The sequence below is a fragment of the Muscardinus avellanarius genome (genome assembly GCF_963383645.1).
Source record: "Muscardinus avellanarius genome assembly, chromosome: 2".
NCBI classification, from domain to species: domain Eukaryota; kingdom Metazoa; phylum Chordata; class Mammalia; order Rodentia; family Gliridae; genus Muscardinus; species Muscardinus avellanarius.
Genome location: NC_137787.1, coordinates 81,927,731 through 81,941,348, shown reverse-complemented (window position 1 = coordinate 81,941,348; position 13,618 = coordinate 81,927,731).

Sequence of the window (13,618 nt, the reverse complement as noted above, 5' to 3'; positions counted from 1 at the left end):
ACTCTGTTTCTAAATAAGATATAAAATATAAGATATAAAATAGGTCTGGGCGTGTAGCCTGGAGGCTCCTGGGTTCCATCCCCAGTACCACAGAGAGAGAGAGAGAGAGAGAGAGAGAGAGAGAGAGAGAGAGAGAGAGCAGAAACTTAGTTCTTAAAAAATTGGATGGAGTTTTTAATCACACACATAGTTAAATAACTCCAAATTCAAATATAATGCCATTTTTTACCAATACAAATTGATAATCTTCAAAATTAAAAACCAGATTTTTCTCTCATTGAACAATGAGTTACACAGTCAATTAAGGTGTGTTTTGCCTCCTCCCAACACTCTATGTTTTCAAAGTTTAGTATACTAAAACTTGTAAATATCAGAGGAAGGGGCATTATCAGTATGGCTAAAAAGCAAGACAGAACTCTGTATTGTCTTCACAAGCCCACATTATATAAAAAGACAGATTGGTTAAATGTAGAGATGGAGGAAGATTTACCATAGTAACACTAATCAACAGAATGTTAGAATAGTTACATTAACTCTAGACAAAACAGATTTTATAATAAGGAAGATTATTATGGGTAGAGAAAGTCGTTACATAATGATCAAGTCATAAATTTCCCAAGAAGATAAAACAATCCTAAATGTGTATGAATTTAACAACAGAGCATCCAAAGAACAGCAGTTAAAAGCCTGATTGGATTGAATGAAGAAACAGAAAAATCCACAACTGTACTTGGACACTTCACCACCAGCTTGCCAGTAATTTATAGATCAGGCCATCAGAAAACAAGTAAAGATACAGATGATGTGGACAGCACTATCAATCAACCCCACCTAATTGACACTATAGAACATCACACCTAATAGCAAAATATAAATTTTTCTCAGGCTCACAAGGAACATTCACCAAAACACAATGGATTTTGAAATAAAAAATATACTGCAGACACCATAAAAATTTAAATAATGAATATCACACAAAATAGGTTCTTAAACTCCACTGGAAGTAAGTGAGATCAATAACAAAACTGGAAAATTCCCATATCCCTGGAAATTAAACGAAATACTTCTAAGAATATATATTGGTCAAAGAAGTCTCAAAAAAGTTACTTTTAATTAAATATTAGTTGATGTGATAAGACTAACAAATATGATTATTATAATACAAATTATTAAATTTTGTGAGAAAACCATAAAACAGTACTTGTAAATTTTTAGCAATAAATAAGCATATAAAAGAGCGATCTAGTCAGGTATGTTGGCAAACATCTATAAACTCAGTACTTGATACTTTGGGGTTACTTGAATATTTGGGAGACTGAATCGGGAAGATCACAGATTTCAGGTCAGCCTCAGCAATTAGCAAGGTGCTCAGTTTCAAAATAAAAAATAAAAAGGAGCCAGAAATGGTAGCACACACTTGTAATCCCAGTACTTGGGAGGCTAAGAGAGGAGGATCAGAGGTTGTTTGCAGCCAGCCTCAGCAACTTGTAAGACCCTCCTTAACTTAGTGAGATCATATTTGAGAAATAAAGGATTAAAAAAAGATAGGGCTGGGGTATAGTTCAGAGGTAGAATGCCCCTAGGTTCAATCGTTAGTAACATACACACCCCTAGAGGTATACCTCGGAGGCAGAAAGAACACTCCTGGGTAAAATTTCTAATAGTATAAGGTGGAAAAAGAGAGAAAGAGGGAGAGGGAGAGGGAGAGGGAGAGGGAGAGGGGGAGAGAGAAATCTAAAATCAATACCCAAACCTTCTACCCTAGAAAAATAAACAAAGAGCAATATAAGCTTCAAATAAGCAGAATATAAAGATAAAATATTAATATAGAGATTAATGAAATTAAAAAGGCAGAAAACAATATGAAAAAGGCCTTTATAAAAATCAATAAAATTAAAGAAGGTGAGGACACAAATTACAAATAAAAGAGTTATGGTTACTATATATTCCAAGGATATTAAAAAGATTATAAAGGGATTATAGAGAAAATCTTTGTATACAATTTAGATAACCTAGATGAAACCAACTAATTTTCTAAAGTTTCAGACTACTGTTGACTCCATATAATAACCTCTCCCCAAATGCAACTCCATGCCAAGATAATTTCACTGTTGAAATATTTCAGGAGATACTAATCCTCCATTTTCCCATTTTCCCAACTCTTTCTGCAAGGCCAAAATTTATTTAAAACAAAGCTCATATACAAACCAGGCATGGTGGTGCCTGCTTATAATCCCAGCATTCGGGAGGCTAAGACCAGAGGATCATGGTTTGCGGACAGCCTCAGCTACTTAGTGAGACCCTGTTTCAAAATAAAGAATAAAAAATAGGGCAGGGGGTGTAGCTTGGAGTTTGAATGCCTCTGGGTTCAATCCCCAGACCCGCAAAAATAAATAAATAAATAAATAAATAAATAAATAAATAAATAAAGGCTCAGATATTATAAAAGAGGAAGACTACAGACCAATACTTCTCATGAATAAAATCCTCTTTAAAGATCATATCCAATAATGTGTTAAAAGGTTTTTGTATTATGGCTAGGTGAGTTTTATCCCATAAATACAAGTCTGGTTCAACACTGAATATGCAGTCATTGTAATATTCTATGTCAGCAAATTAAAAAGGAAAAAAATATATGGTGATATTAATTGATGCAGGAAAAAATATTTAAGAAAACTTAAAATAACACTGATTTGGCTGGGCATGGTGGCGTACACTTGTAATCCCCGCTCTTGGGAGGTGGACAGAAGGATAGTGCAGGTTCGAAGCCAGCTGTGCTGGCCTAAGAGACCCTGTTTCCAAATAAAAAAGTATAAAAAATAGATCTGGGAGTGTATCCCAGAGGTAGCAGGGCTTCCAGGAACCCCAGTACCACCAAAAACAAACAAACAAAAAACAAAACAAAACACCCCCTCCCCACTGATTTGTGATTAAAAACTGTCACCGACCTAGAGAGGACTAGAGAAAATAAAGAACTACCTAAAGAAGAGCAGTTACAAAATGCCTGTCGCTAATATTAAACATTGAGACATATGATACTTTCACTTTAAGGTTGGGAATAGAGTGTCCTCTCTCACTACTCCTACTCAGCATTTTTGTGCAAGTCCGAATTAATTCAGTGATGTGCAAAAAAAAAAAAAAAACAAACAACAAAAACAATAACAACAACAACAACAACAAAAACATGAGAGGATCCTCGGATAATCCCAGTTCTTGGGAGGATGAGATAGGAGGATTGCAGTTTATAAGCCAGCCTTAGCAACTAAGTGAGACCCTATTTCCAAATAAAAAATAAAATAGGGCTAGAGGTGTTGTTGAGATATAGAATATTCCTGGGTTAAATCCCTGGTACCACACACAGAAAAAAAGAAAGATGCCAATATTCGTAGATGACATGTTTATGTTGAGAGAGAATCTTTAAACATCTGCACAAATTTCTGGAATGAACAAGTATAGTAATATTAAGGGCTATAAAATACTTAGATATGATAATTGAATGCTTTCGACATACAAGTAATAAACAATTTGGAATTTAAAATTTAGAGGACTACTAACAATAGTATAAAAATTAAGTACATGGGCATAATAACAAAATGTGTACATGATATGTATGGGGAAGCTATAAAACACTGATAATAGAAATCAAAAATCTAAATAAACAAACTATTCCATATTAACTACTTGGAGGACTCAATAGTGATAGTTATTTTCAGCTTGGCCTGCAGATTTTATGCATATATGATCAAAATCCCAACAAACTAATCCATAGATATTGACAAACTAAATCTAAAAATTATATAGGAAGACAAAAGACCAAGAATAAGCATAATATTGAATAATAATAACTTTGGAAGAGGCACCCTTTATTAAATATAGGCCATAGTGACTTATTTCCAAAAAATAAAAGATGGAAAGAAAAAGGAAGAGTACCTTTACATAGAGAAAAATGAGAATCAGCTTTCTTAGGTAATGGAAATGACTTACAGTGATAAGTCATGTTGATGGCAGGATTTCTTGGTATAATATGATGAAAATGTTACTTTACAATCCTCTTTCCCTGGGCTCCATAACTTTAGTCTAGTCATGAGAACATGAGCAGATCCCACCAGGACAGTTACAACATTGTCTACCAGTACTTCTTAAAAGTATCAGCATCATCAAAACAAAAGTTCAAGAAACGATCTCTGCATAGGAGAGAATTCTATGGTTGTTCCCTGCTACCCACCCAATTCCCTCCCCAATTCTCTTTTCCATGCTTGGCTTAGTGATTGACTTGGATATGCTTTAGAGAGTTTCCCTCTTTCCCCCTCCTATCCCCTCAGTTAGGTCGCCTTATTTGCTCATCTATAGAATCTCCTTTTTCATCGAGCAGAAAAGTATTCATCTCATCTTTGGAAGTGAGAGGAAAATGGGTATGAATAGAGATTTATTTTTAACTTGGTGACAGCATTAGGGTAACTCAAACTTGATCAATCTGACCATTTCTGTTTTCTTTGTTAAGCAGGTCATGGCATTTAACAAGAAATAATGCAAAAATATTGGATCAAGGTACTTGAATAAAATGGTACATTTTCAGAAAAGACATCAAGAAAATTTCTGAGAGTGCAAGTTGCCAGAGGGGACAAAGGAGATTTGAGTGGCTCATTAAAATCCTAATTTTCAGTCTGTCATGGCAATGACTGAGTGATTATATGTTTTTTTCCAGGGCACCCAGATGACTTTGGTTAAAGAGCTGGGCAAGTTGTAGGTCTAAATTCTTGCTGAAAGTTTGTAAGGAGAAAGGGCAAGGTGGGCAAACTTCCATGTGGGAGAATTTTTGAGGAAATCAGCCAGTCTTGGAATGTGGATGAAAAGCTATAGAGTTGCTGAAGTACAGAAACAGGAGGGTTTGGACTCATAGATCACATGGCTGCAGCAATCTCCTAGGATGCTGCCAGGAGTTGGCTAAGAGTTTTGTTAACGTGGGAGAGAGATGGTATGGTTTATTGAATTTCATAGATAGCATATTAAGGTATCTTCAGATTTCTGCCACCCCACTTAAATATAGTAACTAAATCTGTTTCCCAAAGCCTTCTGCTTCTCCTGTACTTTAATATATGTTTGGCTGTATTTTAGGTGATTTATTCATATGCTAATTTTCTAGGAATCTAGTAGGATTTATGGGCTATGATCAAAAAGAGACCTGACTTTGTGGGGAATTTCAGATAAAACAAGATAGTGAAAAATTCTGGTTGATTCAGTTTTCTATATATAATGCTTTGACAGTTATTGGTGAATCTCAGAGTAAATATATAACATTTTCTTGGTTCCTATAAATTCAAAATCTGAGAAGTTTAAAATTTATTATTTCTATACATAGCCTAAGAATAATTAAGGCTAGTTATAGGAACGAGAGTATTTTCAACAAAGGCTGTTAATTCAAGTTGTTATTTACAAATTTTACCTAGGTATAATGTCTAACAATTAAATTTTAAGATATAGTACCTGGAGTTGTTGAAATATGTACTACAAAGAGATAAGTGTGCCTGTGGTAGACAAATGTGTAAGATAGGAATAAAAACATCTGAATTATATGCTATGGTTATCTTCTTGTTCCTGAGTAAGTGACTCAAAGGGCCATAGTTTCATGGATTATAAAATGAGGGGATTAAACAAAGACATGTCTTTAATGCTTTTGAATTCTGAAATTCTATGAGTCTTATTTTTGTCAAAGGCATAATTTGTTTTAAGAAATACCCAAAATTCCTGCACCTTATTCTTTTGAACACCTCAGTGAACTGAGACAATACCAAGATATGGAAAATCTGACATTCTAGTTTTATCAGCTTTTATTAGCTTTCAAATCCAAGCTGAGCTTGTATTCGTTCTATCTCCAAGTTCTTTGTGTTTAGGTAGGAAAAATTAAAACAAATTATTTGAACAATGCTAGGTATTTATGAGTCAGAGGTGGTTAAGGGTGTAGATAAAACCTGCACTTGATTACTTTATATCCAATTCAAATACTTGAGGCACTGGAGTTAGAAGTGCTCTCTAGTCTTAGGTCTTTAAAGTGTGTCAACATACTTTTTTTCCCCACTCTTCCCACTGATTTTTCTGAGTGAATCTGTTCTAGGAAGTTCTGGTTCATTATCCTTCCTGCACCCTATCCATTTTTTTAAGTTCTGGGTGATACACACTCAGAAAGCATAGCTTTTTATTCTTGTCATCCCACTTTCTGTGAATGGGAGCTTCAGTTTGAGAAGCTTCAGCTTTATATCAGAAATGTCATCACTCTTTCACCTTTCTCCTTCAAGACTTTAATCTTTCAAGCAAATAAGCAAACTGGTCTCCATACCAAAGCCTGTGACATTTGGCGGGTCACTCTTCTCTAGATGGAACTGCTTCTTTGCCCTCTGTTTTTAGCCAGGCTACTGCTATCATGCCCAAAGATCTCATTCCTGAGTCCATATTTATTAACCTTCTCAGTAAATCTTTATATGGTGTTTAATCAACAGCCTTTTGTAAAGTGCAAGTGAATAAGAGAGCACTTATCTGGGGCACTCATCAGCCATTTTTCAATAGAAACCAATTGTATTTCCTGTAAGTGACTGGGTCCATGAAGGATATATTTAATTTAACCACTCATTTTTAGTCGCTCTTTTATTGCAAGTATGAATACTATTTCTAGACCGGTATGTATGTATGTGTATATATATATATATATATATATATATATATATATATATATATTTTTTTTTTCCCTCATGATGGTTTGATCATGGTTTGAAAAGCATGCATTTGGTGAGGGTTAGTAAAAAAATCATGCCTCCTATTTTTTATCTTCCCAAAAAACACTTGGTAATTAAATTCCTTGGGAAGTATTTAGACCTCTCCTCCACCTCACAAGTTGCTGTGACATTTGACAAAGGAATTTACTGTATCAGTTTAATAGATGACAGAGAAGAAGCCATTCTTAAAAGCTGAGAGAGCAAATAAACACTAGCTAGCCTTTTTCTCTTAATAGAATTCAATTACTATACAGTCAGCCCCTTTGGTACTGAGATGCTCAGTAACATCACTTGTTCCACTTGTCTGAGGGTATTAGAAGGCTATAGACTCTACAAAATTCAATAGAAGCATTAAATATTTGATCAAATCAATTCATATGTGATTATTCTTTTTCTAGTAGCATCTGAATACAAACTGGACAGCTATGTGGAAGGGTCTAGGAAGAGATTGGTTGAAACAATAAATTGTCAGCCAGGCCTGCTAATTTATTCCAATGTGCTTAATTTGAGAGATAATTTATATTTAGATTTTTTCCTTGATAATATTGTATATGTTTCTCTCTTTTAGATTGGTTAACCAGATATGCTCAGAAATATAGAAATATAACACCAATTCAAAACTTGAGAATACTTTCCTATACAATACACCATTGTAAGCAGCTTCTTTTAGAACCAAAGATGGATCATGCTGCCCTATGTTGGACTCTCCCTGATGCTGACTCAGTAATGGCATGAAGCCACAGTATCATTAGCTGTGCTATAGAGGAACCCCAAATAATTCATTATGGTGTTATGACTTTAATTTCTTTTATGTTGCTGATAATGGCCGAAAAAAGGCAGTCAGGTACCCAGAACTGCAGTAACTGTCTTTGCTTAGAATGATTACAAATCATGACAAATATATATATGTCCCCATCTGGAAATGTGTAATTAAGATTATATATCCTTCATTCCCCTAGCAAGCTTACTGGCTACTCTCATATTCTTTTTATTTTCTCCTTCTATTTTTTCTTTTTGAAAAAAAATTTTATGAAGGAAGAGCATAAGCTTTTAGCTTTTCAGGAATTGAATTTGGAGGGTCTGGGTTTTTTTCAGGTACATATTCTATGAAATTCACAAGATAAACTATATGATACAGACCTTAGTATCTGAGGGAGGCCTCTAGAATTTTAGATCTTCCTGCCTGATTTCTTTTAGAAATATCTAAATTTCAGATCTAGACATGGGAATTTAAGATGTTTTTCTTGATTGTCCTAACTAATGGATGATTGGAGATATTGATTAATGTTCTTCCACTATTTTGCATGGTGGGTATTTTTATTCTTCTCCAATCTCTTTTCTTCAGTTAAATCTGCATTTCAGCTTTTTCACCTCTAGCTAATGGAGATGCGCTTAGGAATGTAGGCCGATGACATAGAGGCTGGAATGCTGCCAGCAGACGCATTAGGTTTCTTCTCCCACCCCATGACAATTGTCTGAAGTTTTTAAATGAGAATTTTGAAATTTAAACTCAGTTTAAAAAATAGAGGCAAATTAGCTCTTGGGTATAAAGAGTTCACATTGTCTTTGTTTTTTCACATGTTTTTCTCCCCCAGGGGAGAGTTTATAGATGGCAAAGTGACATAACAACTATGAGTATGAGATAGGGTTCTATTTGGATATGATCAAAGTTATGTCTTATTAAGATTCAGTACTGAACTTTCCTATTTTTTTGAAAGGAAAATAAAAGTTTTACAATAAAATTTATAGAAAAATTACCTAATAGAGTAGATCATTGGGACTCTAGCCTGACCGTATATACAAACAATAAAATAAATACCCTTCAGTACCAAATAAGGGTTCCTTTGAGTTATTTTGTGAAATAAACAACACAAGATAACAAATTATGAGCTATTAGCTCTCTTTTTCTTTCTTATACAAATTATGCTTTGATTGAAGAACCACAGAAAGATGGCTCATAATTAGAATTTTTGAGACATTTAGTTATAACAATTTTTCTTGTTTGTGTGGCTATTACTGTCTTGAACTTAAGAACACATAATGTACTTTTCCCAGACTTGGAGATGGAGAAATTTACCTCTTGTTTGTTGCAGAGGTCCTACCAGGAATGGAATTTTTAGTTTAGTGGTCAACTTTGATGAGTTTTAGCAGCTATACTTGTGGTCTTTGAGGCCTGAGTCTTGGAGAAAGTTTCCTTCTCCAATTGTATATGCCCTGATATTTTTTGTGGTGCTGAGGGTGATATTCAGCCATTGGAAAAAGTAGTGCCAAAACATGCAATGACCCTCATCAATGCTCAGGAAGGATGTCAGAATAGCATCAACCTTTTACTTGAATTTGGGCACCTTTCATAAAAAGTTCAATTTCAATGAAACATAAATACTTACTTGCTATACATAAATTAATAAATTCTAATAAAATAATCTGTGGTAAAGATAGGAAATGGTACCCTTCATTTATAGCATGAAGTATGTTGCCAAGTCACACAACCCAAACATTAAATTCAGATCTCAACAAAGCAAGCTATTTAAAAACCATAAACTTTCTGGTGTTTAAGTAAGCCACTGAGCAATGATCGCTTAATTGTAGTTGGTCACATGGTACCTCCTAGATGAATGTTTTGTTTCTACCATTACTTAGATAAAAATTATAATTAAGGAAATTTAAAAAAATATTCTCTCTTGGGCCACACCCACCTTTGATAAAAATCTAGAGGTCGGTGTGGTGTGGTGCATATCTATAATCCCAGTACTTGGGAAACTTTTTAGGAGGATTTCAGGTTTGAGAACAGCCTTAACAATTTACTGAGACCCTATTAAAAAAAAAAAGCCAGGCATGGTGGTGCATGCCTATAATCCAAATACTCGGGAGGCTGAGACAAGAGGATTGCAGGTTCAAGGCCAGCCTCAGCAACTTAGACTGTAAGCAACCAAGCAAAACTTGTTTCCAACAAAAATAACAAAAATAATGGAGGGTATCTCTCAGAGAGCAGAATTCTCCTGGGTTAAATCCTCAGTAACACACACACACACACACACACACACACACACACACACACACACACACATTTTCTAGTTAGGATTTTAGGCTTCTGTGTAATTCCAAAGAATCTTTTGTTACCTGTTTTTATATAAGGAGACTCATTAATCTCCACAGTGGTTTGTGTATTGGAAAAGTGGCAGTGCTCATGGCTATCAGTGATCAGTGGTGACTCATTCAGAGATGCTGAAGATGAGGCTGGGAGGAGAATGTGAGAGGATTGGTTGGCAGATCATCAAGTCTTGAAATGTGGTTTCCTACCTAACTCTCTTATCTGCTGCTCTTAATGGTAGATTGTCTTTCTTGGCAGCATTTGCCAGCTACACTCTGCCCAGGAGGCTGGCTGAGAGCTAGTGGCTCTGGGACACTCTTCTCAGCTCAAGTTCTCATCAGCTCAGTGCCACAGTTTGTGGTGGTCTCTTACTGGCTGACTCCCAGGGCCATTCTCATCAGTTATGTCTCTCCAAAAAACCCACGGCTACCAAAATATAACTTTCCCTTTGGATCCTTTCCTCTATGACTTCCATGGGGCCACCTTTATCCCTTCACTGAAGTATAGTTTTGTGATAGCATACACTAATCAGAGATCAGAAACTGACTCTCAAATCACATTAAAATACATTTGTGTTTGGTTCATAGATTGTTTAAAATTATTGAACTACCTCACAAAATTTAAAAGCTAGAAAGTTTCACATAAAAGTATAGATGTTTCCCTTTCTTTAAAAATATAAATTTGTTCAGAATCAGAAGACATAATGGTTTTTACACAACCTTTACATTTTGGTGTTGAGTAGTAATTGCTGCCTTATCAGGTCATATTTTCAGAATTTGGTTTGCTTGATTTGAGAAGTGGTTGCATCCCATGGATTTAGGGCTTTACTCTGAAGCACACCTCAGGAAAAAGGAAAGGGTCAGTGACAGAATGGGCCTGAGTTGATAAAGATGGTGAGAAAAAGAATATGTATGAATGCTAAATTCTGGGTGGGATGCACAGTATTGATGATCAAAGTGGAAGCTACAGAGTTAAGTTCAGAATCTAAGTCTTGTAAAAGTCAGTCAGTGGGGATGGTACTGTGGCATCCTGGAAAATTGTTCTGAACAGTAGCTGGTAGTTAGACCCCACCTTTATAACTATCAGAAAGATAGGACACAACTAGCAGAATCTTGCTAAAATAAATACCTGAGATGAGTAGGATATGTGTCAGCAATGGGGCTCATAGGCTCTCCAGGAGTCATTTTCAGAGACCTGGTAACTTCTAAGGAAGAATTGTGTTAGTGAGCATCCCAGGGTAAAACCATAGTTCATCAGCCTCATTCTGAGCACAAAGCTGCTGAGCCTCCTTTACTCAATGTGCTCTCAGACTTCTCAATGAGCACTCTCCTGAACTTGCAGAGTACCAGCATGCTGTCCTGAAGTCAGCTCTTCCTCTTCACATCTCATTTTGAAAGTTCGTTGGAACACAAAATAATCCTATCTCATAACTTCTCAAGTCAGCCATATAAAGCTAAATTTAATTATATAAAATGTGGAAGTATATGACATTGATAAGATTGACTTATTCTAACATGAGAACAAAGGACAGTAGGTACTTTAGTGAAATGCACGTGAAATCTCTTCTAGTACATTTATTTGAGATACTTGGCCAAGCTACAGACTTGCTAACCAAGTTTTTATACTGCTAACCAAGTTCTTACACTCATGCAAACTTAGAGCTCCAAAATATGACTTTGAGTTAGAGAGACAGATTCCTTTAAGAGACTTAATCTACTTAAAATCAAGCGTGGATCTCCAAGGAAAATTCTTATTTACTAACAAGATAGTTTCATAAGCTCTAGAAGTGTGTGTGTGTGTGTGTGTGTGTGTGTGTGTGTGTGTGTGTGTTTTATACTAGGGATTGAACCCAGAAGTGTTTCTGCTCTGAGCCTCATTCTCAGCCCTATTTTATTTTTATTTTCAAACAGGTTTTCCTTAAGTTGTGAAGGGCTTTGCTAAACTCCTGAGGCTAGCTTTGGACCTGTGATCCTGTTTCAGCCTCACTTGGATTATAGGTGTTTCATTACAACTGGCTAGAATTTGGTTTTGAGAGCTGATTTTTCAATTTCAGATGCAGTGACCTAAACATCTTCTCAGACTAGGTTTCCAAATATTCCAGTGTGAGATTTACTAACAGTTAAGACATGGCAGGGATTGATGAGATCATCTGGAATAAAACAGAACCTATGCTTCATGGGTTAGGAGTCTAGAGCCAGACATTTGAATGATTTCTCACTGTGCACCAACTTGCTTAGTGGCTTGCTTAGTTCTGGCATCAACTCTGTGTCTTAGATGTCAGAGTTTGAGTCACTTGTCTGAGATTATGCACCTGTGAGTGGAGAGTTCATATTAGAAATCAGCAGTGCCAAAGCTCTCAGTGGCTGCATGTGGTGTCTACCTGATGGGAGACATTTTTTTTTTTTTTTTTTTTTGCTTTGGCTCCAAATGCATTTTAAGCTACAGAAGCACACAGTTGTGGTTGTTAAAAATGAACCACGGAGGTAGCTGCATTGGTGCCTGCTTGCAGCCTTAGCTACTCCAAAGGTGAAAGTGGCAAGGTCACTTGAGCTCAGAAGTTCATGACCAGCATGTGCAACATAATGTGACTTCATATTATACAAAAAAAAAAGAAGGCAAAGAGAAAAGGGTTTAGATTATGTGAGCACCTGTAATCCCTGTACTTGGGAGGCCTCACAGATTCAAGGTCAGCCTCAGCAATTTAGTGAGACTCTCAGCAACCTAGATAGACTGTTTCAAAATAAAAAGGACTGGGCATGTATCTCAGAGGTAAAAATCCCCTGGGTTCAATGTCCAATACTCTCCTCATCCCCCAAATTATATGAGGTAAAATATAACTGATAGAAAGGGGACTAGGCAAAAGTTGAACACTCAATTTTGCCTTCTTGTCCTTTGTCTAGAATAATCTTTATGGCTTTAATTATTCTGTTTCCAAGATAATGCTGCTTACCCTGTACTTTCAACTTCATTAGAGTGCGAGGAGTGGCCCTGAATGCCACCATTTTATTTGTCATCTGCTTATAGAATGCCATGCACAGAGTAATATTGTTGGTAGTCAGGGCTATTATAATTAAGTGTGGCATTATAAAGTATCTAAAGAGCTATGGTTGGTAGAGAAATATTTGTATATTGCTCAAGATTAAATTTGAGAATTAAAATGGTCATGCTCATGAAGGCCTCACATGGAGGATTATATTGGATGCTTATGATTTTCAATGACTATCACAGGAGGGTGGATTTTTCATTTAGTTGTCTCCACAGGAGACAATCATATGTCACGATAACTTGGTTAGATAAAGGTGGATATGTGTGGCTTTATATTTTTTTCACTGCTTAATTTTGTAGGATATGTAAAACTAAATTTCTTCCATTTTATATATCTAAGTTAGTTTCTGAACTGAATTTCTTTTCCCTTTTCATCTCAGTTTGTTATTGTTTACCATAAAAAGTATTCCAGAAAGATGCTTTAGGGGTATTCAGCAGAGGTGTCTCTGGTAATGGCCATAAACATTGTCAAATTATAGCTTTCAATCACTTTCTGATTGCCATTTTTGGATACTTTATTTTCTGTTTGTGTAATTCTCTAAGAACAGCATACTGCAGGTTTAGACCTTGAGATTGTGGCAGTTTTCTACCCATTTGTAAATAACTGTACCCTCTTCCTCCTCCTCCTCTCCTCCTCCTCCTCTTCTTTTTTTCTTCTTCTCTTCCTCCTCCTCCTCTTCCTCCTACTTTCATCTCCTCTTCCTGTTATCCTTCT